This window comes from Ambystoma mexicanum, chromosome 1p, assembly GCF_040938575.1.
Source record: "Ambystoma mexicanum isolate Mex_15411 chromosome 1p, UKY_AmexF1_1, whole genome shotgun sequence".
Lineage (NCBI taxonomy): Eukaryota > Metazoa > Chordata > Amphibia > Caudata > Ambystomatidae > Ambystoma > Ambystoma mexicanum.
The window spans coordinates 430,501,197-430,524,643 of NC_090921.1; positions in this window are offsets into that span (position 1 = coordinate 430,501,197).

The following is a 23,447-nucleotide window of genomic DNA, read 5'->3' on the forward strand; positions in this document are numbered from 1 at the left end:
AGTCAATCTCCTGACACCTGGGAATGAGCGTATGTGCTAGTAAGTGAACCGAATGTTCCAGACTTGGCCCAAGCATACCAACCAATTGTAGAGGGCTGTTTAACGAAGGGCCTTATAGTTTGAGAACCAATGATATACTGTGTACTTAATAGTGTTGAAGACGATGTGTTTTAGAGGTACGCATAAATTGTCCATAAATTGTCCATCTGACAGTAGACAGCCAATCACAATCCCAGCCTTTATGGAAACTATACTTAGATGTTCCCCTTGAGCGTATCACAATCCCGCGTAGGTTTTTCTTATGTGCCACACAGTATGGCATCACTGCTGACATATTTTTTGCATATAAAGATGTTTTTATGTGAAATTTGTTGAGAACTGAGCAAATGTCCATTGATGTCCAGTGTTACCTCCCTGTTTTAGATAATTGTTAATAAAACAGCAACCTTTGCCATCCTACTGAGTTGGTTCGATTATTTGGACTCAGAGTTACTCTGAGAACCCCATCCATTGCATGCACGATACTAAAGAACATGAGTTCATTGCTAATAAAGATCTCAGACCAAATAACTTGACAGACTCAAAGAATATGGCAACATACTACTTTATTCTCAATGTAATTAAGCAGGTTCAAATGGCAGGTATCGGACTGATGCATACATACTCACACACAAACTTGATTACACAGAGGCTTTATACCCCAATATGCATCATCTATCATGTCATTTTACGTGGCAAACTGTAAAACCGATTGATGGGAGGGAATGGTTAGGGGAACATATCTACTTTGAAAATACTAAGGGTTAGTACTTCATTGGCTGTCTCTTATCTGTGAGACACACATGAAACTAGCTCTAAATACATATAATACTGATTTAAGCGGACAAAAGGCAGCAAATTGGTCTATGCAACATTGTATAGCAGTTGGCCCCATAGACCCCATAGACCCAATGATTGATTTGCCTTCCCACTCAACCGTGGATTTTCGGCGCGGCTAGCAGCACATAAGCAAAACAAAACCAAGGTGCTTGAATCACATCAGATGAGCCAAAGTTTCCCGTTTGTAGTTGACCTTGTAGCCTGCTCTCTATTCTGGGACTTTTAAGGGAGTGTAAGCAAATCCCTATCTTCATCCACAACTTAATGAATAAATCTTGTTTTTGGCTTCTGGATCACGTGTGAGGCGACGGCAAATATGTCCATTTTGACCTCCTATTTACTGCTATTTGATTTAATTATGCCAGGGGCCATTGCTCACTCCATCTTGTATGAGCCTTCTTCATTGTTAATTGTCGTATACTTCGGCTCTTGCAAATGTTTTCCTCTTCTTTAATCTAACAGAAATATGTATCACGTCCACTTATCCGTCTGCCTCCCTTTGTGCTTTGCAGCTATTCCTTGAAATAGCATCCTTGATCCCAGACCAAAATAGACTCCTTTTCGTTTTGCACGCAAAACAAATTCTCCAACGTATCGTGACTCTGCAGCCCTGGCTGTTTCTGAGGTAGATGAATTGATTCTTTGCACACGCCGGCGTCCATTTTCCTATTATGGCCGTCCTTGCCAGGTTATATTTTCCTCTATAGCAAGCGTCTATGTGTCTCATCTGCCTTGTGATGCTCTGTATTTACACTTATTGGTCAACAGATTATTTCATTCCTCTTTGAATATATGATTACTTTATTGTTTCGTACATGTTTCTCTTCCCACTTCAGTTACATCGTTACTCTTCAGTATTTTCATATCGTTTCAGTATGTCCTCGTATAGCTTCTTTCTGTTATCACTCTGCCCACGTCAGATTTCACTCAACAGTACATGATATCCAGTGGTGCATGCTGACATCCCTCCACATGACATTCTTCAACTCCATCAGTGTGAGGATACATTTCATACGGTTGTCTGAGTGCATATCGTCTCTCGTATACTTGATGTGGTATAGACATAACAAATGGAGTCCCCTAGAGGGCCCTTCTCCTGCTGTTCCAGTATGACGGCGTTGAGTAAACTTGTGTTCTGGGTTATGGGGGACAGAATGCCAGGTATGGGGCTTGTGCTCTGGGTGTTGGGGGGCAGGATGCCAGGTATGGAGCTTTTGATCTGAGTGTCCGGTGGATCGGGATGTAATGTATGAGCCTTGCATTCTGGGTGGTGGGGGCTCAGAATGCCAGGTATGAGGCTTGTGCTCTGGGTGTTGGGGGTCAGGATCCCATGCATGGAGCTTGTGCTCTTGGTGGCAGGGGGTCAGGTTGTAATCTATGAGCCTTGTGCTCTAGATGGTAGGGGGACAGGATGCCAGATATGGGGCATGTGCTCTGGGTCTTGGGGGCGCTGGATGCCAGGTAGGGCTTGTGCTTTGGGTGGCAGGATACAAGGTGTGGGGCTGGTTTTCTGGGTGCTAGGTGGCAGGATCCCAGGTATGGGACTTTTGCTCTGGGTGTTGCAGGAAGGATCACAAGTATAAAGCTTGCACTATGAGTGGTGGTGGGGCAAGATGCCAGTTATAGGGCTGGTGCTCCGGGTGTTGGTGGACTGGATGCTATGTATGTGGCTTATACTCTGGATGTTTGGGGGGCAGCTTGCCAGGTATGCAGCTTGTGCTCTGGGTGTTGGGGGGCAGGATCCCAGGCATGGAACGTGTGCTCTTGGTGGCAGGGGGTCAGGTTGTGATCTATGAACCTTGTGCTCTGGGTGGTATGGGGACAGGATGCCAGATATGGGGTGTGTGCTCTGGGTTTTGGGGGGGGGGGGTCAGGATGCCAGGTAGGGCTTGTGCTTGGGGTGGCAGGATACAAGGTGTGGGGCTGGTTTTCTGGGTGGTGGGTGGCAGGATCCCAGGTATGGGACTTGTGCTCTGGGTGTTGCAGGAAGGATGACAAGTATAAGGGTTGCACTATGAGTGGTGGTGGGGCAGGATGCCAGCTATAGGGCTGGTTCTATGGGTGTTGGTGGACTGGATGCCATGTATGTGGCTTATACTCTAGATGTTCGGGGCAGGTTGCCAGGCATGGGGCTTGTGCTCTGGGTGGTGGTGAGGCATGATGCCATGGATAGGGCTTTTGTTCAGCATGATGGGGTGCAGAATGTCAGGTATGGGGCTCATTCACTAGGTGGTGGGGGACATGATTCCAGGTATATGGCATGTGCTTTGGGTTGTGGGGGGCAAGATGCCAGAAATGGGGCTAGCGCTGTGGGTGGTGGGGCAGGATGCAAGGTATGAGGCTTGTGCTTTGGTTGTTGGTGTTGGGTCATTTGAGTTTGGACTTGTGGGGCTCAAATTTACACATGGCGAGTCTGCCAACCATAAAATGGCATTAGTAGAGCACTTGAAGCTGTAGTTGAAATATTATAGCAGCCCCTGCAAGGCTATAAATCACATATGAAGACTGATCAGGCATGTGTTGGCATTATTGATGGATGTGAGGCTTCACTTACATCAGAAAATGTCATATTGGGGCAGGCTTGGGCAAGGCTGGCATGGTACTGTTGGAACTGGCATTATGCTGTGAATAATTAGAGGTGTTTGAAACTGGCAAGGTATGCTTAACTGGCATGGCATATTGTGCTGAACTTGGCTGTATTTAAGAGAACCATAGTATATGTAAACATTACCCCAGTCAGGTTGGCGCTTTTCTTAGAAACTCCTTGTAATTGAGCAACCCGGGTCACCCTGAATTGACAGCTCCCTGCGCAATTTGAACAACACTAATGTATACTTTAAAGTAACCTGCCATTTTGGTGGTAAAACCTTGCAACTAATTCTGTAACTAATTCTGTAACTAATTCTGTTTTATTCTGGCGTTTCCAAACGCAATGCTGAATACTGCACGATATCATGGCACAATATTAAAACTGGTGTCATGTATACTGACCTAGGATGCATAGTTGGCATTGCACCTAGAGCACACGCTCTTGCATCAGAAGCAATCTCACCTAATACTGTAACCGTACCTTTAATTCAAGCGCCTAGATGCCTGAGGGCTGAAATGTAAAAATAAAGCAATGCATAAATAACTTGCTCCATCATAGCTTCCCTCTCTCTATCTGGTGCCGACCTGTATCACTGCCACCACCTCACCTTTAGCAATCTCTGCCACAATCTCCTCAATGCTCTGTTTCACCACCTGCCCCCACCTGGTCTTTTGAGCCACCTGCCCTTTTCCTGACCTCCCCAGAACAGCCCTGGCTCTGTCTTTTATAATTCTCCGCTCCTGATTCGAGCCTTTTCTCCCCCCTCCAATGGTCTGTTGCCTCACCTAACCTTAGGGGCCAATCTCCTTCTGTTCTTGATAAACCCCATTTGGCCCCACGCTTTTTTCCATGCTGCCTTCAGAGTTGGTTTGTGGCTGAGGGCCAGTTGGTTTTCACTCGGCCCTAGCATTATCATGGGGAGTAGATTTGCTTGTGTATGGCGCGTGGCTCCTTGAGCGATGGAGCTTCAGAGATGTTGCTGTCACTGCATCTTCCCCCATTTTGCTTGCCGCATTCTCTGGCGGCTGCCGGCCATGCTGATATGGGTAGTTCTGAAATAAAGGAAACAGAACAGGGTCACCATCAAATCGGCAAGGTAGGCAGTGATTAACAGTGTCACCATATTCATTCAGCAGAGCACATGGGGGCTGCGGCCAGAGACTGGAGCCCTCTTAACTCCCTCGCCCCACCTCTGCAGCAGGACTGGCTCTGCTAAAACCCTAGCAGGCCTCCTGCACCAGGGTGTGATGTGGCCCTGTTCCCCTCTGACATGGTACAGTTTCGGACCCTCTCACTACATCCTGATCAGGCGTTCAAGTAGTCTTTCTGTAAGCATCTCACAGCTGGTCTTAACGACCCATGTTTGAATCCAGGCGTCTGTGTCTTAAAAGCAGTCCAACACACTAAAACGATTGAAGGTTGCAAATGTTTTTTTTTTCAGATCCAGGGGGACATTTTTGCCAGAAACAGATCTAGGAAAATCCGGCCCAATGCCAGAACTGTGTACAGGCTACTCCCACACACACAACCAATGGAATTTGCCCTCACTGATTTCAGACCTGGGCCACCCAGATACAAATTCCTGGAGCCGGGTCTGGTGCCTCACCAAATCCTGCCCTGACTCTGTCTTCCAGATGAATCCTGCTAGTGGGTCAGAGTCCAGAGTCTGCTCCTTACCCATCGACTATTTTCGACCGGTCGATTGCTTGTGCCGCGGCCACTCTCTATCGCCACCGTTATTACATACTTCTTTTCAGTAGAACCTAAGTGTACGCACATTAACTGTTTCTTTGCCATGTTTGACTGCCTGAAAGTCACCTCCAAAGGGGGTCTTTCCCATTAGTCTTGTAAGAGGGAGCAAGATCACCTTCTCCATCCGTCCATCCTTCTAACTCACCCTGAATGGAATGGAGATGTAGTACAGAGCTTTCCTGAAACAAGATCCCCCATGCTAAAGGCTGACCAGGAACTGCTATGCGCCATCTCACTGTGCCCATAAGTGAGTGTGCAGTTGGTGTCGTTGGGTGCCATGAAGTCAGGGACTATAGTGGGTTGAAAAATCAGCTGGGGCACTGAAATGTCGCAAAAGATATATTCATTTGGGGGCATGGCCAAAAAAGTATAAGTGATTTGTTAAACCTTATAAGTGGTGAAGGGACCTCCTAAAGGATGGGTTCAAGTTTTTTATTACTAAATACACATGGCATGAGTGGGATAAAAGTAGATACAAAAACATTGTGTTCAATATAGTATCATTTATCTGTGGTAAAAAGAAAATCTAGTATAAATACATTCAGAATAGGTAATTGCCACTACCAATCTGTGTAAAATAGCTCTAAAGTGAAAGCGCCTGTCGCAGAGCCATGTTTGTACCATGCAAGGTACACATTCCCATTCCAATAACATAGCTCAAGAGTTAATGTGCCAAATGCAGCCCTCCTGAAAACAATGCATGCAAGACTTCCATTCTCACACTCACTATTCCAGCCCATCCCCCAAAACTGAAATCTCTGCACTCTGATTTGCTACAAAAAAAAATCAACTGAAAACATCTCCTTTTTGGGCCCAAAAAGAAGAAGGCATGTTTTAGCATGCCATTTTTTTCTTCATCTAACAGCACTCAGCAGCTGTCATTGCCAGTGAGGAGTCAGTGCTGGGGCCCATTACAAGTTTGCCGGTATTTTGGCAGTAAATCTGTATTACAGTTACTGGCACTCAGTTCGGTGGAATTTCCACTGAATTACTAGTGCTGGTAGACGGAGTAAATACCCATTCCATTGAGTCCCATTGGAGTCCATGGGGGATTTTGCTGGTAGTACAGGTGTTGGTTTTACCGGCGCCTGTAACACTGCCGATTTTTGCCAGCAAGGTGGTGGAATGACGATCATTCTGCCACCTCACCGGCAAACTCCCAAATGGCCGGGTCAGCAACGTGTATACATTAATACTGGCACGTTATTACTGCACCCGCCAATTCGTGATGAGCCCCACTACTGTGTCCAATTCTGTCGGTTTGCTTCAAGCCCTCTGGGCATTAATGTCTCGCTCTGCCGCAGCAGAGCCCTGGGCATACTGGGAGAGGAGGAGGAAGGAGAATCTGCCCACTATCACTGGCCCCGGCGTGCCATATTTCAAAGCCTGCCAGGGCTCAGCCCATGGCGGCCCGGCCTACCTAAGGTCCTGCATTCAGGGTCTGTGCAGCCCAATCAACGGGGCGCATAACCAATGTGACAAAATAAACATTCAGAATAAGAGGTTTTGTATTTCTGTGTGGTTGTGTCATTTCGACAAAATCGTAGACATAGTAGAAGTGATATCACTTTGCCTTTGACTCTGATAACAGAAAATGACATTTACTGAAATCTCAACCCTACTGGCGGTACTAAAAAATTCCAGTGATAAAAGTGCATAACACATAGCTGCTAAAAGTAAAAAAAAAATTAAAAAAACCCTTAAGGGCAGAAGTCAAACTTCTGTGAATTAGAGGGAGTAGCAAAGTTACAATTGTGTGCATCAGAAGAGGTAGCAAAGCAGGTCACAGGCGCCGCGAGCACCTACATATACCTCGTGCTTTGCCGCCTGTCTATCCTCAATGGGAACCTCAATGGGCACCTGCTTTTGCGGAAGGTGTGAACAGTGACGCGGAGTTTGCAGGCCCTTGATTCACTATTTGAGTTTAGGACGTGTCTTGTGAGCTACTGGAACTGAGACCTCGGCAGCGAAACTCTTCAGAAATGCACACTCTTTCAAAAGATGTCGTGCTTCATTACACTGTGAAGAAATGGTCTTGTAGATTAAACTGTAGACTTGCAAAAACACACAAAAAAGAAAGGCATTAAATAGTAATTGTGTAAGCAAACGCGCACAAATGCTGCTGTAGGGAAACTACGGGGAACTTTGGATATTCATGGTTGGGCCTCTAACCGGTGGGCCCCTAGTGTCCTGCTCCCCTGACCCTCTCGCCGAGTCACCAAACCCCTTTCCTTCTATCTCGCCTCATCCACAACATCACTTTGAAGCAACACCCACTATGTTAATCACGCATCTTAGCAAAGGTTTGATTTTCTTTTTATGTGTTGCTGCATTTTAATGCCTTTATAGGGACACGTGTACTTTTAAATTCACTATTTGTACCAATGTAATGCTAAGTTAGTGGGGTTTGGCTTTCTTGCATGGTGCAGGGGCGTTGCTAGGGGGGGGCTAAGGGGGCTATAGCCCCTGATCTTTTGGTTGTAGCCCCGGATAGAATCTCAGGAGCTACAGCCAAAAGACTAGCTAGTCCCCAGTCCCAACAGTTCCGACAGCAGCTTAGCCCCGAGTCTTTTCCAGACCTAGCAACTCCCCTGGCATGGTGTAATCCGAGGCCACTCTGTAAAACATTTCCTGGGCCACAGTTGGATCCCAGTCCACCTTTGAGCCCACTTTGGTTTTCCAAAAGACTTATCTGAAAAATCGCGCTGTATACAATATTCTGGACAAGAACGCCCTAGGAAATGTTTCCTGTGAAAGCAGAGTGTGCGAGGACAGATTGCGGGGAAAGCACAAAGGCTTTCTTCTTCTGCATTGCCCATCCACAACACAGGCCTTCGCAGACAAGGTCTTTGGTACCAATGGGGGACGGGCTGAAACGGTCACGTTCACTCGTGATCATGACAGAGGCATTCACGAGGCCGCTGAAGGCTGCAGCGCAGGGCCCAAACACTCATTCCTCACAAGCTGGCCATTATTTAGATAATGGCCCCACTGTTATTTGGAAGAGATATCATTGATCAGACGAAGAAAGGGGCAATTCTGGAAATGTCCTGTGAAAAATAAATACAATTAAAAAAAGTTCCACATTCTGTTTTCTATTCTCAAGAACTAAAGTCCGTTTCCTAATCCTGTATTCTCGAAGCGATGCTTACTCCTGCAAAACAGTGTGTGTTGTATGTTTTTTAACGGGCATCTTGTTTGTACAGTGCTTTTGCTCTGTGTATGTGGCATAGCTTTAGATTCAGAAAGTGCCTGAACCATCCGCCTTTCGCCCATCCACAACAACCTCCCTCAGAGGTTAACCCATAAGGTTGGCAAAAGACACAGAGAAAGTAACACCTGTATGGGCGTGCAACAGGATTCCTGAAGAACAATCTCGAAGCACAGCTAGACCTGGAGCCTCTAAACATGGCATACACCACAAGCACTGCAAGAGGCCAACCCGGCCACAGCACCGTAAATAAAGCAATGTACCCAACTTGGAGGTGCTTGATCCCAGCGGGCCATTTTCCCGCTCATGGGTGCTGGAAGTGGTCAGGACACTTGGCAACTGCCAGGCCATGCTCTCTACGGATTGGAGTGCATTTGTATAAACGTTATGTGGAAGAGTACTCCATACTTCCATGGGATGCTTGAGCCCATCTCGCGTCCATCACACAGCCATGCACTGCCCATTTCTGGCAGCACTCTATGGTCTACTAGTATCTGCTGCACCAGATCATGCTTGGCTGTATGAGTGGGAGTCACCACCTCTCTCCTAATGAGCACTCGCTCCCATCCTTCAGCAATGCCTGCAAACGTAGTCCCACTGCCACGACCATATCCACTCTCTCCCAACCCCATTGTCTCTGGAGGATAGCTCAGGGGCAACCTCTGGGTATTAAGCGTGTTATAAATAACCTATCATATCATATGCTTCCATTGGTCTGTACATTGGTGTCCTGCTTCCTCTTCTCCTTTACTCTCACCCAGGCTCGCACTGGCCTATAGGGCGAAAGGGCAATGCCCGAACCAAAAACACAAAATACTGGTGTGCGCCGTTTTTTGGTTCACTTTTTTGGCTAATGTGGGGCAGTTTGATGAGTTACTTCACTATGCGGCTAGTAGTTTTGGCAGTGTTGCTGAATAAATATTGTTTAAATTGCACAAGTTGCATCACATTTCATCCCCCCAAAAACCGTGGATACTATTGAAACAGTCGGCCACAAAAGGAATGAATTGCCATTTGCAACTGTGGCCCACTTATTAATCGTATTCCCCAGTCTGACCATGCTCGCATCCGTGCTCCTCCTTTCTTTCACAATCCGTGATCTGGTTCCTACCAGGCAGGGGCACAATATGCCACGTTTCCGGATAAGCTTTCGTGCCTGAAGACCAGAGGCGTTTCTAGGGGGGATGCGGGGGGCTTAGAGGGCTATAACCCCAGGTCTTTTGGTTGTAGCCCCCGATAGAAGCTTAGGGGCTACAACCAAAAGGCTAGCTAGCCCCGAGTCCCGACAGTCCTGACATTAGCGTAGCCCCGGATCTTTTCCAGCGCTAGCAACAGCCCTGTTGAAGACCAATACCGGGTTGATTGGGATAGTATAAATGCCTTTTCACATCCCATAACATAACATCTACAAACCTCAAGATTAGGCAATATATTGTGAGCTGCTTAGTAGCCTTCAAGCACATGGGGAGCAGTTTCACCTGTATCATGCACAAGACGAATATGATAGTCTGTAGATTAATTGGAAATGACAGCCACTCTGGTGGACCTTGTAGCACCTGGGGTCATGTTCTCCCGAGGCTGAAAACTCGGACTTAAAAAACATAATCAGAGCGAGTCAATCTGCATAGGAAGAGAAAGTGTAAGTCCCTATCAGGATCATTCAGGGTGGAGCAGGGCTTGCTTTTCCTGGGTAAAATGCTCAAGAGTTTTTTTTTTCCTGAGTACACAGTGTCTGATCTTGTCTTGGTCTATATCCCCAGGCCCCCCTGTATGCAGATAAGGAGGAAATATTGAATTTATTTATTTATATTTGCCTTGCAGTTCTTTTAAATGGTGTGTGTTGCATTGTACAGCTTCGCAGTGTCCTCAGTTTGCTCTTAAGAAAAATAGAAATGATAAAGCGAGAGAAAAAAACATATAACCAGTATCCATGTGCATGATCATATAGTCCATGTAAGAGTTCTGGTGATATGATAATTGCCCACAAGGTACACGTACAAGTTGTTTGTGAATGCATCAATCGTGTTCCTCAGATTGAAAATGTGTGTTTGCGTGTTAGTGAGTGTGTGTGTGTCTGTTTATATATGTACATATGTGTAGAATAGGCCATTTCAGCTAACCTCCAGCACATGACACAGTGCCAGTGTGACAGAATGCCATCTGCGATGGTGTACACGCTTGAACTTTTTTGATCTTTAGTATGGGAAATGGTGGTGATTTTCTCTCAGGAAGTGGTTTCTGCTTAAGAGGCCCCTCCTCCAAAATGTGCCATGCTAAAAAGTATAGTTCACATATGTGACGTTGCTGGGCCCTGTTTGCTGACACACAATGGGATTTTGGCAACATAATAGGCAAGGCGTAACATGTTCCTTCCTAAACAGTCTGGTACAAACTAATTAATTCCATCAGCTGTGGGCTACCTTTAAAAATACTGGCACTCATATGCAAACTTTAACTTAAAATGCATAACCTCATTGGTGGAAATCCAATTGAAATTGCCAATACAAATAATCTGTTGTCATGCATTACTGCCATTTGTGTCTGCCCTGGAGGTTTCACCCACAACATGTAGGGGGCCTTGCCCAGATCTTCTTTCTTCCGAGACGTTTTGACACATATATCAGGACATGCTGCCGTTAGGGGTCGGGCCAGAGTTGAGAGCTTCAAAGGGGCATGTGCCACAAAAATTGGGAAATCACACCAAGGAGATAATTACTGGAGTCCTTTTGATCTAAGGTATCTAGAGCAGCAGGTAAGCGCTTCAAGAATCAGCAGAGCAGCAAAACAGTTTTGAGCGCAGAGCCAACGATGAGTCAAGGTTGGCCCCAAGCGAAGATGCTTCTTTTTTAAAAGGATAAGCGCAGAGCACTACGGCCTGAAGGTGGGACATACTCCTTGGGTGGAAGAAGACAAACATATCTGTAAGAGCCAAACTATTGGTCAATTAAAAGTGTATACAGTTCATATGAGATACAGTGAGCAAGTCTCTAGAGGCCAATAGGACCAAAAGCACCCTACATAATTAAATCAAATAGCAGTAGATGGAAGGCTGAAATGGACAAATTTGTGTTTTTTTCACGCATGACTCAGAAGTCGAAAAAAAAGACTATTCATTAGAGCCTTAAGCTAAGATAGTGGTGTGCTCACAATCCTTTGAATGTTACAGAACAGTGAGCAGACACAAGGTCAACTACAAATGGAGGAATTTGGCTGGTGCCCTACCAATAACAGATGATAGACTAATTGGGAAAATGGGGAGTAGTCAGAGGGGATTCAACCACCTAGGTTTCGTTTCAAGTATGTACTGCTAAAGAGACAAAAGTCCAAGGTTGGAATACTATGTCAACCAATCAGTGGGGATAAGTGGGGATAAGGGCAACCTAACATACAATGTTGTAGGAACCAATCCACTGTTCTTATGTCCATTGTAATCAGTACTATATGTATCTAGAGGTAGTTCAAGGCATGTCATTCAGATGAGGGGTAACCAATGATGCACAAATCCATTTCCATCTGTATAAACGTTTTTAGTGAATTTAAAATAAAGAAAACATATCGATTTTATTTTTGTTTTTCAGTTTGGGGGGTCCCCCAATCCCCTGTTTCCCCAGCATTATTACCCCACCCAAACCCCAACCCCTTTCTAATCCCTTACCCAACCTCCCATATATACTTTTACCTAAAGAAATCAATATTTTTTCATTATTTTTGATTCATTGTAAAAGTAATGTGTTATTTATTTTTCATTATTTTCACTGTATACCCATTAATCCTTATGTATTCTACAAGTAGCTATGCTCCCTTCACCAAGCCCTACCCTTGAGAGGTTTTGTATTTTGCCACATATAATGAACTCCTAGATGACGCATATCGGGTATAGGACCTCTGTGTAATCAAGCTGCATCAGTCTGATGTCTGCCAGTTGACCGTGCTTTCTTGAACTGATAATAAACGAGTACTGTGCCATATTCCTTCAGTCTGTCTGAGTATATAGATTGTGACCATTACTGTAATTCCATTAACACAAAAGACGCTTCAAGGTGCTACAGCACAGGTAGATAGGGTATACATGGATGGACGGTGTTACTGGAGAAGACCTTCACACTGGGGAGGGGCCAGGCCAAGACTTCATTTCTTAGACCCCCAGTTTCCAGCAAACAAAGGACTTTGGGAGTTGACATCAAGAAATAATGCTGGTTACAACATCAAGGATTGACCCTTACAGAAGGCAGGGAATAGTCAATCTGCTGTGGCAAAGTTACTATTAAATGATCATTAGGAATGATCTGGGAAACCCATTTTGAAGAGTTATCTTGAAACCATCATCAAGATGATTTCACCCAAGCCTTGTTAGGTAAAGGCTGTCCAAAGTCCCAATGACCACATCCATTGGGGTGAAGACACGGTGTTCCAATGAGTGTGAATGTCCTCTTCCTAACCACTTAAGGGGAATATTTGAAATTACCTGCTAGGGAAAGGTTGACTGTAGCAAGACACAAGTACCCATTACTCTGTCCCCTGAAATGCAAGCACTGCAAAGCTTCCTGACTGGGAAGGGCAGAAGATGGACTCACTGTTCCTAAGGGGCCTAGTCAAGGACCTCACAGAACCCAAAGGACCAGAAGAAGCTGCCTTCTTTAAGCTACAAGTTACTGCAACCTGTCTAACCACACCATTTCATTGAAAACAGTCCAGCCAGCTCGCTGCTCAATCTGAATCTCCACTTTCTTCGCTTTCAGAAGCTGTCAAGACTTTGAGCTATGCCAACTCGGTTGCTCCCCCATCCCTCTCCTAGCCCTTCACTAACCTCGCCCCAAACCCCTCCCCACCTACTTTTTACCCCTTAACCCACAACTACATATATATAATTTGAAGTAATTTGAAGCAATTATATGATATGATATGATATGATATGGCATTTATAACGCACCTATACACAAGTGTTTCAAGGCGCGAAAAGTAATCCCTTTGAAGTCATTTTTATCATTGAAATAACTGGAGACCTGCCAACATCCCGGCAGTTTAGCTCAGCGGCAACATGCTCGCCTTGGAAGCAAGACGACACAAAGCAACACAGTTTGAGCCCTGGGTCAGCGCTTAAACCTCTGGGTATTTAAGCACATTATAAACACGCAACTAAAAGACAAAAAACTACTCATATAACAGTGCCTCGATGCCCCCGGGCTGTGTGAGCGCTTTAAAAATGCAAAATAAATAAATAAATAGAAATAAAACTCAACATCACCTGCCTATCTAAAGCTTCTTCAAGCCACAGCCATTGCCGCTTGTCAAACAGCATCACCAACTTGAAGCCGACTCAATGCACTAGAACACACCCAGGAACCCAATTCGACACTGTCGAAATCCTGAATGAAGGCGAGATGTTATATATCTATGGTTCTGTCTCACCTAACCTTGCTCCGGGGGCCTTTTTTTTCTCAATTAAGACACAATTTTATGACTTTCATGTGCCTCATTACAAGTTTGGCATTGCTGGAAAAAAAGTGGTGGTAATTCCATTAAAACTGCTTTTTCAGCACCTCCAAATTATAATTTCTGGCAGATTCACAGCTTTCAGAATTACCATGTGGTAAATCCAGAGATTTTTTTGATGAAAAGTGGCAGATTCACCTCGAGCTTGTTGCTGGAGGTAAATCCTCAATTTAACCTCCAAAATTCGTCAAATTCACTGTGCAGTAATTCCCCCGGCAGTAAATCTGCCAAAAATATCCATGGGGTCCTATGGACGCCAACAATTGAGAATTACCACCACCTGTAATCCTGTGGTAACTCCACGGGTCCAAGTGGCATTAACAGTAGTTGAGTTTGGAGATATTTCTTTGAATTTACCACCAAAATACTGCCAAACTTGTAATGAGGCCCGAACTTCTTTGACTTCTCTACACGGCTATTTACCTGGAGACTCCTGTTCCTCAAAATCCAGAGAGCCCTCTTCCCCCAAAGTCTGCATTGTCTGTCTGTCTCATTGTTGGGTTATTAGTGCTTTGCAATAGTTTGTCTGTCCTTTTAATTCACGTAAAGTCTACTTTGTATATAAACTTAATTGGACATTTCTTTTATTTTGTCATCCACCCTAGTGCTGCTGTTTTGTATACTTCCATGCAGACTCACCCCCTTTTGAGAAGTACATATCGCATTCGCCCCATGCTATCCTAAAGAGGCAGGGGAGGTATACCATTAATGCTGTGCTTATTTCACCCTTGGGGTTGAGATCACTCTCTTGCTAGTATTAGAGTAGGGCTGTGCTAAGTTTAGAAACCACTATTCATCCCTGTACTCCTGCAGGGTAGCAGTCATTTCATGACAGCCACCCAGCAGCCCTTCCCGGAAGTTCGCCTCCAGGTCAGAGCCTGTGAGGAATTAATTGTGGTTACGCACATTAGCAAAAAAAGCAAAGATTTTGAGCCTGGGAATTTGGCCACAGCAGAGTGCAGCACTCCTGAGGAAGAACACAACGAGCTGCAGATGAGAGGCTGTGAGATGGATTGTGACCTGGAAGGGAAGGAACTGACAGCGGGCAGAGTCTGGCAGGAGGGTGCACGTGTTGTTGGACAGCTCTGCTCATGGTAGGGCATGCAGGCCTTTGACAATCTGCCTTAAGAGGAACTACGGTCAATTGGCCAAAGCCAGTTGTGTGAGAAGACTGAGTAGTGGGGGTTGAGCCTCAGTGGTTTGCATGTGGAACAGGCAACGGAAGCCGCGCCCCAGGAGTGTGGGATATATAGTGAGGGCAGTTTGGCTGGTGCATACATATGAGTGAACTGTAAAGATTTTTTGCAAATGTACGGTAACTGGGCCCCAGCCTGTCGGCTCCATTTGTGGGCATCAATAACCTCAGCATTGAGGAGGAAGATTAATTACTTTAGTTGTGTTGGGGTGAGGCTGGTGTTTTTAATGCTGTTTGTTACGCTGTTCTGTATGGTGACCCCTGTAAGTGGGGTTAGTTCACTGTAAGCGGTGGTCAGGGGCTATGTTTAGTTTTAGGAAGCTTGTTTTTATGCTGTCGTGTTTGTGTTGGGGCATCATGTTTAGGATAGGTAGGGATTATGGTCTAAAGGTAAAGGGCATTTTTGGAGGTTCACTCTGGGACATGGGAAGTTATCACATTAATATATTTGTTTTCTCAAGTATTTGGATAATTTGGGCGTGCGGCTGTGGGCAGCATGAAGATATGGGAATTTGGATTTTGCTTGGGCATCAACACACAACGCCTTGAAGGAGAGCTGGTGTTTCTACAAAGGTTTGGTACCATGTGGACATTTCGGGTGTGGTCATGTGTTATTTGTTGTCTTGTCCATTTGTTTGTCCTGGGGAATGTCGGACAGATTGTAGAGGAGCAGCTGTGTGCATATGCAGGAGATCCCGCCCCCTACCTCCCGTGTATTGGATTTATGAAATTGTGCCGTGCCTAACACCAGCCATAATACCAATACTGCAGTGAGTGTTCAAAAGAAGATACCCATTGAGACAACCCTACCAAATGTATCCTCGACCTGCAGGAGGAAAAACGTGAAGAAGTGTGAAAAGAAGCTAACCAATGAATTAATGATGTCATAAGAAGAATGCACAACGTCTCGAGATATTTCCTAAAGATGATGTATAGATCCTGAAGAAACTAATGGCTATGTAAAGAATCGAGTGAGTTTCCCAATATATGAAAGGAAGATTACACGTGTACGAAGTGCTGCAGAAAAATGACCGTCCAATAAATGTACAGTTGCTGAAATGCAAGATAGATTAAGTCATCATAGAAGCTGGCTTTGAGTTGTGAATAGAATGCAGGCAAAGCCACCATTGTATAGAAACTGGACATTGGTATCATAAATTTAGTAGGCCAGAACCAATTAAGCTGAAATAGAAAACTGTGTTGCAGCAAGAATAATAGGCTTGTGAAGCTAAAGGGCTAGGCTGCCTGGCCTGGAGTCAAGATTCAAGAAGAAAGGTCATCTAGCTGGTCTGAAGAAGAATGAGTGTGCAGAAGATGAACCTGCTCGCATTAAGGTGCAAGATAGAACACAAAGGATGGCACACTTTAATTAATTTATTGCATTTAAAAGCTGCAAAATTGACCAAATTGTGGTCTCCCGTCACGTGAGCCAAGGATGGAAATAGAGATTGAACTTGAAGTCCCAGACATGATAGCGAGTGCCGTCACTCCTGTGCATTCTCAAAGACAAGGATATTCTGCAAGGCCAAGTAAAAAGACAATTAAATGGCAGAAGCCATGGGCGATGAGAGATGTTGGGCTAATTGGCTGGTTAGGTAGCGTCATGTCCTACCTCCCTGCACCTGGGTCTTGGCTTACATGCTGCTAAATGAACCAAATGTTCCAAAGGTGGCACAAGCGTGCCAACCAATTATATTAGTCCATACAATGAAGGTCCTTGTAGTTTGAAGACCAATCAGAAACTGTGTGTCAAATGTTTCAGAAATTACATGATTTTTAGAGGTGGGCATAAGTTGTCCACCTGATAATGGACAACCAATAATAATCCTAGTTCCTATAGAAAAATATACGTAGATATCTCCCTTAACCAATTCTGACCCCAATAGGTTTTTTCACTATTGCTATGAAGCATGATGCCACTCTGATGTATTTTTCATATAAAAACCATATTTCGTGTAGCGATCAGAGACTGAGCGTTCGTCCATTGATGTTAGTTGTAACCTCCCTGTTTTAGATAATTGTTAATAAAACAGTACTTTGCCATCTTCCTGAGTTGGTTCCGTTGTTTGGATTCAGAATTATTCTGGTGTGATCCTATCCATTACATGTGCACATTCCTAAAGGGACATATGCTCACATGGTAGCGGTGTGCATGGTTTAAAGATCCAAACTAGTTTTGCTCCAGTATTTCAGACAATCGGCATCCTCCGCCATTAGTTGGAAGATCGCAGTTTCCTGTGGAGAGCAGCCGATAGAAATAAACTTTCAATAAAAATCGAGACGGTGGCCATGTCCCCCTTTGAAGAAATCCCTGATCGTTTCCATGGGAGCTCTACGGATTGAAGGTGAAGTGGTCGGATTGAAAGAGGAATCAATATCAAAGGCCTCGAGTCGATTAACGAATGTAAGTAGACTAAGGGAAATGGCAAAATAAAGGAGCGGGATTGTGATATTTTAAGTAACAGGAAATATTTGTAGACAAATATAGCGCCTAGAGATCCTAGTTCAAGGGAATTGAAAGAAGACATTTCAAACTCCAACTAGAGTAGCTGATAGTAAGAGAAAACCCAGGGTCAGGTCCATGAAAGGTGATGTCTTAAACCCTGTAAGGGGTAAAATAAGTAAAGGTGGGAGAAGGATACCCCTTATTAGAGATGGTTAATGATAAGGAAGGTGATCATGGGGTTATTAATATGTAGTGTGTGATTAGTCTAAATAGTGTTTATTGTGTGAAGTGTCAAGGAGTAATAGAACTGTGAAAGATTGAAAAGTAACTGTGTTTGAAGTTAAGGTGAAGTAAACGATTGGCACCAATCAAAAGATAGATAGGTTAGTGAAACAAAGGAGGATTGAGCAGCGATTGATGGTGCGTGCTCATATTTGTTGTTTTAAAACATTATAAAGTGGTGATATGAGTTCAAATAAAAGCTTTATTTAATGTTCTGGTAAGTATTGAAAGTCATTTGAGACTTGTCATGATGGAGGACACTCCTCTCATGCACCTTTGAAAGACACTGCCAAAGCATGTGCCCAAGCTCAAACAGTACAGTGCAGAATGGGTAAAGGGCGCAGCGGATAAAATGTTCATGCCATGGCCGCAAGGGGGATCATTGTCGAAAGCGGTATTGCAACACCTGACTTAATATGTGCATGCTGCGTACACGGGAAATACATTTGAGAAAAGACTGGCAATTTTAGAACTTTGGAAGATGTATCAACAGGAAAAAGAGGACCCGCCGCCAGAGGAGTGGATGCTTAATCAGAATAATGGAGAGGGTGTCGAGCTCCCAGCTCCTCTTACCTTGCCCGAAAGCAAAAGTGTAAATCTAAAAGAGACAGGGGCTTATCTTTTAAAGGAGTTGAAGGCAATGATGGGGTATAGTAACCCGACATATGAACTCCCCGCTTACATTAGTGATGACAGTCCAAAAGAGAGTACAAGAAAGGAAGAAGCTTGTAAGTTTATATGAGATAATGAAGAAAGAGGTGACAGGTCGAACTTATCGAAAGACATAGATCGAGAAATCAAACGATGCAAGGGAGAAAAAGACAGGGCTGAATAGGTAACGCTTGTACAGAACAAATGGATAGGAGCACAGATATTACTAAAGTGAGATGGGAAAAGCATCGAGGAGGTTAGGCAAAGAGAATATAAGCACGAGCAAGAAAGGAAGGACATAGAATGAGAAAAGAGATTGAGGGAAGATGAACAAGGAAGGAGGAGCAGGGAATGATGGGAGCGGATATACAGGGAGCTGTTAGGCAGAATCATATGCAGTACCCTTTGGGAATACCACACACATTTAAGACTACAAGTGTAAGTACAAATTCACCTTCGGTACAAGCCTGTACTACACAGTAACGTGGTAGCAATGGCTGAGCAGCCAGACTTATCTCAAGAGTAAAGTGAGCAGTATCAAAAGTTACACAAAGGACAGCAATTGCTATGGTTCAAACAAACACTGACTCAATGTTTCTGAGTAAAAATATATACATTTATTTACACATTCATTTGTAAAACAGTTCACTAAGTAAGCAGCAGAAAAATCACAATCTTAATATACTACACAACACCCAATCAATTCTGGACAAATTAAGCTCAAAATGAAGTGTGAGCAAAATGACACTCCAGCAATTTAAAAAGGGAGGAAAAGACAAGGTTTATACAAAATTAAGCAGCACCAACAAGTAAGTAGGCAGGGCAATCTAGAAAAGGCTTGCTATAATGAGGATTCAAATCAATAGGCCTGAGCCAATATTAGTGGTTCAGAGTCTTTGCAGAGGATCACACAGTTCAGAGTAGTTCGCTGTTAAGTCTTTGCCAAGAGTTCAAAACGAAGTTGGTCGGAAGAAGAGTTACTTAAAAGAGTAGAGAAGGACAAACCCTCGGTTTGACGAAAGATTTAAAACACTTTCACCGCCGTCGGACGGAACGAACAACCGGGTTTGAACAGTACCTTAGGAGAAGAAGAATGCTGTAGCTGAGGCAGAAGTTCTTGGCAGATCCTGCATGCTCACGGTTCCTGAAGTAACTGTCAGACTGACATGAAGGAGGAAGACTGAAAGGTCCTGCACTGCCCAGGGAAGAAATCAGCAGCAGAGCAAAGCAACAAATAAAAGGTGCGCTCCTTAAAACCAAAACAGGGTCCGGTCCTCCTGGCTATCCAGTTCAATGCAGCGGTGAACAGCAAATTTGACCAGGGGAGGGAGGCACTGCTTGGTGTTTGGCAAACTGGTTGGTCCCACCAGCTCAAGGGAAGAAGATTCCTTGCAGATCTTCTCTGTCGTCGAAGTTTGGAGATTTGGGCCCGCAGCAGGGCTTCACTGGGAGGTTCAGTCATGGTAGTGGTCCTCTTCCTTCAGCTTCTCTTTGGTTCTCTCGATCCAGTGGTGACTCTGCCTTCCAAGACCCAGAGACCTGCTTTTTGTGCAGTTTTCCCCCATTCACACAGCCTGGCTATCAATCACACAGCAGTGTGGCTGTACTGGCCGGACAGTAACCTAGCCAATCAAACAAGAGTACAACATGGGTTTCCAAGGAAGCCCTGTGGAGGGGCCCGCCCAAGGACGGCGAACAAAGGAACCAAACCTGGTTTGGCGCGCAGAGTAAAACACAAGAAAGACCTTTACGAAATAAAATGGTGAATAAACCCAGTCGGAACCAAATAAAAGTGACTGGGGTCCAGCAGATTAAAGTTTGAGGCTACTAACAGCCTAAAACAGTACCAAAGCTGTTTTAATAGACCGCAAAAGGAAAAATATTGTAGATACCGCTGCCACCAGCCAAATCTTAAAGAAAGGGGAACGAAATAATATTCCATGAGTGACAGACAAAAAGGGATAACTATTAACCCTTTCCAGTACTCTATGTAAGGTAGTTTGTACTGGGTCTGTGAATTTAAAAAGACTAATAAAGTCAATGGCAACTTTCCATGTTCTGGGAGAGAGTAGTCAGTCCCAGAAAATTGAGTCTAAAGTGGGAAGTCTGAAAAAGACAACCCTGTGTCACTGCACTAAAGGTGCTGTGTGACACACAGTAAAAAGATGATGCCTATGGAGAAGGTGAGGCTCCACAGTCTATGAACACAATAAATGTTAAACACACAGCAAAACACATTTAAGAGTGGGAAAAAAGGCTCACACTCTTACCAGGTGAAAAAAATAAATCCTAGAAATCTAGCAAAGCTGCTGAGGGACTCAGTAGGTAAAGGAAATTAGCCATTCTGGAGAATTCTCCCTAACAGGAGGAACAAGAGAAAGATGAAAAAGAGGCAGATGAACAAAGGAAGTATGACAGCAGGCAAAGGGCAATAGACTAAAGGGACTAAAAGGATAGCAAGAGAGAGGCGGAAGAAGTACAAAGAATCAGGGTCAAAAGGTTCCAGAAAAGAAGACGAACGAAGAGAAAAGGTAAGGAGGGAAGAACTAAGGCAGGAGGAAGAAAAAGCTAGAAATGATGTGAGAAAGAGAAGGGAAGTAGATGAAGAAACAGAACAGAATAGGAAGCAGCAAGGTTTGGATGACAGTCTCATTCTAAAGGAACAAATGAGTCTGAGTGCAGAAATAAGATGGGATAGAGTGGGAGAGATTCTCCTGATAAAGGAAGTAACGCCAGCAGCACCTAGAGTAACGCTAGAAGAAGAAAGATAAGATGCGGAAAGCATTGGAGAAAGGATTGATAAGGCCTATCAACAATAAGATGAGATAGCGAGTATGGAACTGAAGGGAGCGGTAATCGATCCCCGATACCGCAACCACAAATTGAAGAAGATAATATGCTCATTAGTGAACACCACGCATTGTCCTTAAATAGGCTAGATTTAGACTGAGAAGAGGATGATAGTGACACTAGTCGGGGTGTAGAAATGTCCGACGAGGAAAGAGGGTAAGGTCATGAGGCAGAAGAAGAGGGTGCAGCTCCCCCCCCAGGAAACAGGCAGATGGACAAGGAAGTAAGGTGGTCAGATCTGGAACATCCTAAATAAAGAACACCAGATCCCATAGCCTATCCTGATCATCCCGAAGGACAATCATAGAGTGAGAATGGAGAGTCTCCACCATATGTAAGCAGGTTAAGGTTGCTACCAGCAAGAAGGTAAATAGGGATGATTACCCCCACCACAGATAGACTAATAGTGGGATCCGACTATGGGATGGGGTTCACACAGTTTCCCTTGCTAGAAAAGGGGGAGAAAGACCACAATACACTCCATAGCCGCAGACAGATAAGGATAATTTCAAATGCAAGATCCCTAGTTTGATTTTGCAGACTGGGAAATGGATCTATGAATTAGCAAAATTGACAGGGGGAAATATGCTGACCATAGGAGACATAAAAGGTCTCCTGGCAGCCATTCTTGGAGGATGTCATATGGAGGAGAGCGGGGTATTCAAGTGTGACTGCGCAAAACACAGTGCCATTTAATAATTGTAGAGCAGATGTTTGGAGGGCTCTCAGGGTAAAGTATCCTGACACATCAGATATGGGTGCAATTATGACCTAACAAATGAAGGAAGATGAAGATCCTATTGCTTATATTCAGGAAAATCAGGAGAGATGGCAGCTTGAAACTTACGAGCCCTGGGAAAAGACAGTGGATCTATTTTTTATGTTAGGGGTTACCAGAACCAGTACAAAGACAGATGAAAAAAAGTGGGGACAGAAGCCAAACCATGGATACAGTTGACAATAGTACATCACTGTGGGTTATTACAAGAGAAGAATAAAAAGAAGGATGAGAATAGAAAAATTGAGGAAGCTAAATTAGTTCAGAAGAAATTGTCAAAATTTGCCATGGAAGGGGTGGTGTTGACAAACGGAGAAGGATTGGGAATGCAGGAAGCAATAGGTACATTGCAAGCTAATAATTCATGCCAGATGAATCAAGGCGGGTATAGGTCTGCACCACAAGTCAGGGGTATGGGGTTTAGGGGAAGAGGAGGTGGATTTCAGAATAACCAAGGTGAATTTCAAAACACTCAGAAGGAGAACCAGCGTGCTCAGGGAGGATATAACCAAGGAGGGTTTACCAGAGGGCCACACACAGTGTGTTGGACTTGCGGAATAACAGGGCATATTGAGCATGTGTGTAGAAGCCAAAGATGTGTACAAAATGGCCAGTTCTAAAGAGTGGGGACACCTTATCCACCACGATATAGCACACAAATGAGAGAGGGCTTTGCCCAGGTTCACAAATCCTATCAGGCACAGGTGACGCAAATACAGCAAGTGCAACAGCAGGGGCAAGTACAAATGAACCCGCCGCAAGGGCAATCGCAACAAGCACCTATGCAGACACAACAATATGCGAACACAGGACAAGCACTGATGCCTAGAATAGGAGGCGCCACTGTGGTAGGAGGAAATCCTTTCATAGGGACAGGGATGAGCTTGTACCCTCAATAGGACAGCTCACAGGGTGACATGTTGTGTTCAGTACTATCTTTGACACCAGACCCCCAAAAGGAACCAAGGTTCGATGTGACGATAGGGGGCAAATCAATTTCTTTACTTGTAGACAATGGGGCAACTCGTGTGTGTATACAGGAGGGAAAATACCCAATATCAGTTATTGCCATGAATGCTCAAGGGTTCTCTGGAGCTAAGAATATAGTTCCAATTACTGACAAATTACCAGTCTCTATAGTGGAATGTGACATGTCTGTTCCCTTGTTATTTTCAGGACAGACACCAGTTAACATTTTGGGAAGGGATTTAATGACAAAACTTAACATGACAGTTTCATTTACTGATTAAGGAATAGTGTGCTCCACTCCAGGAATACACTATTTAAATGTAGGAGAGTACATACTGGCGTTCACAGGGC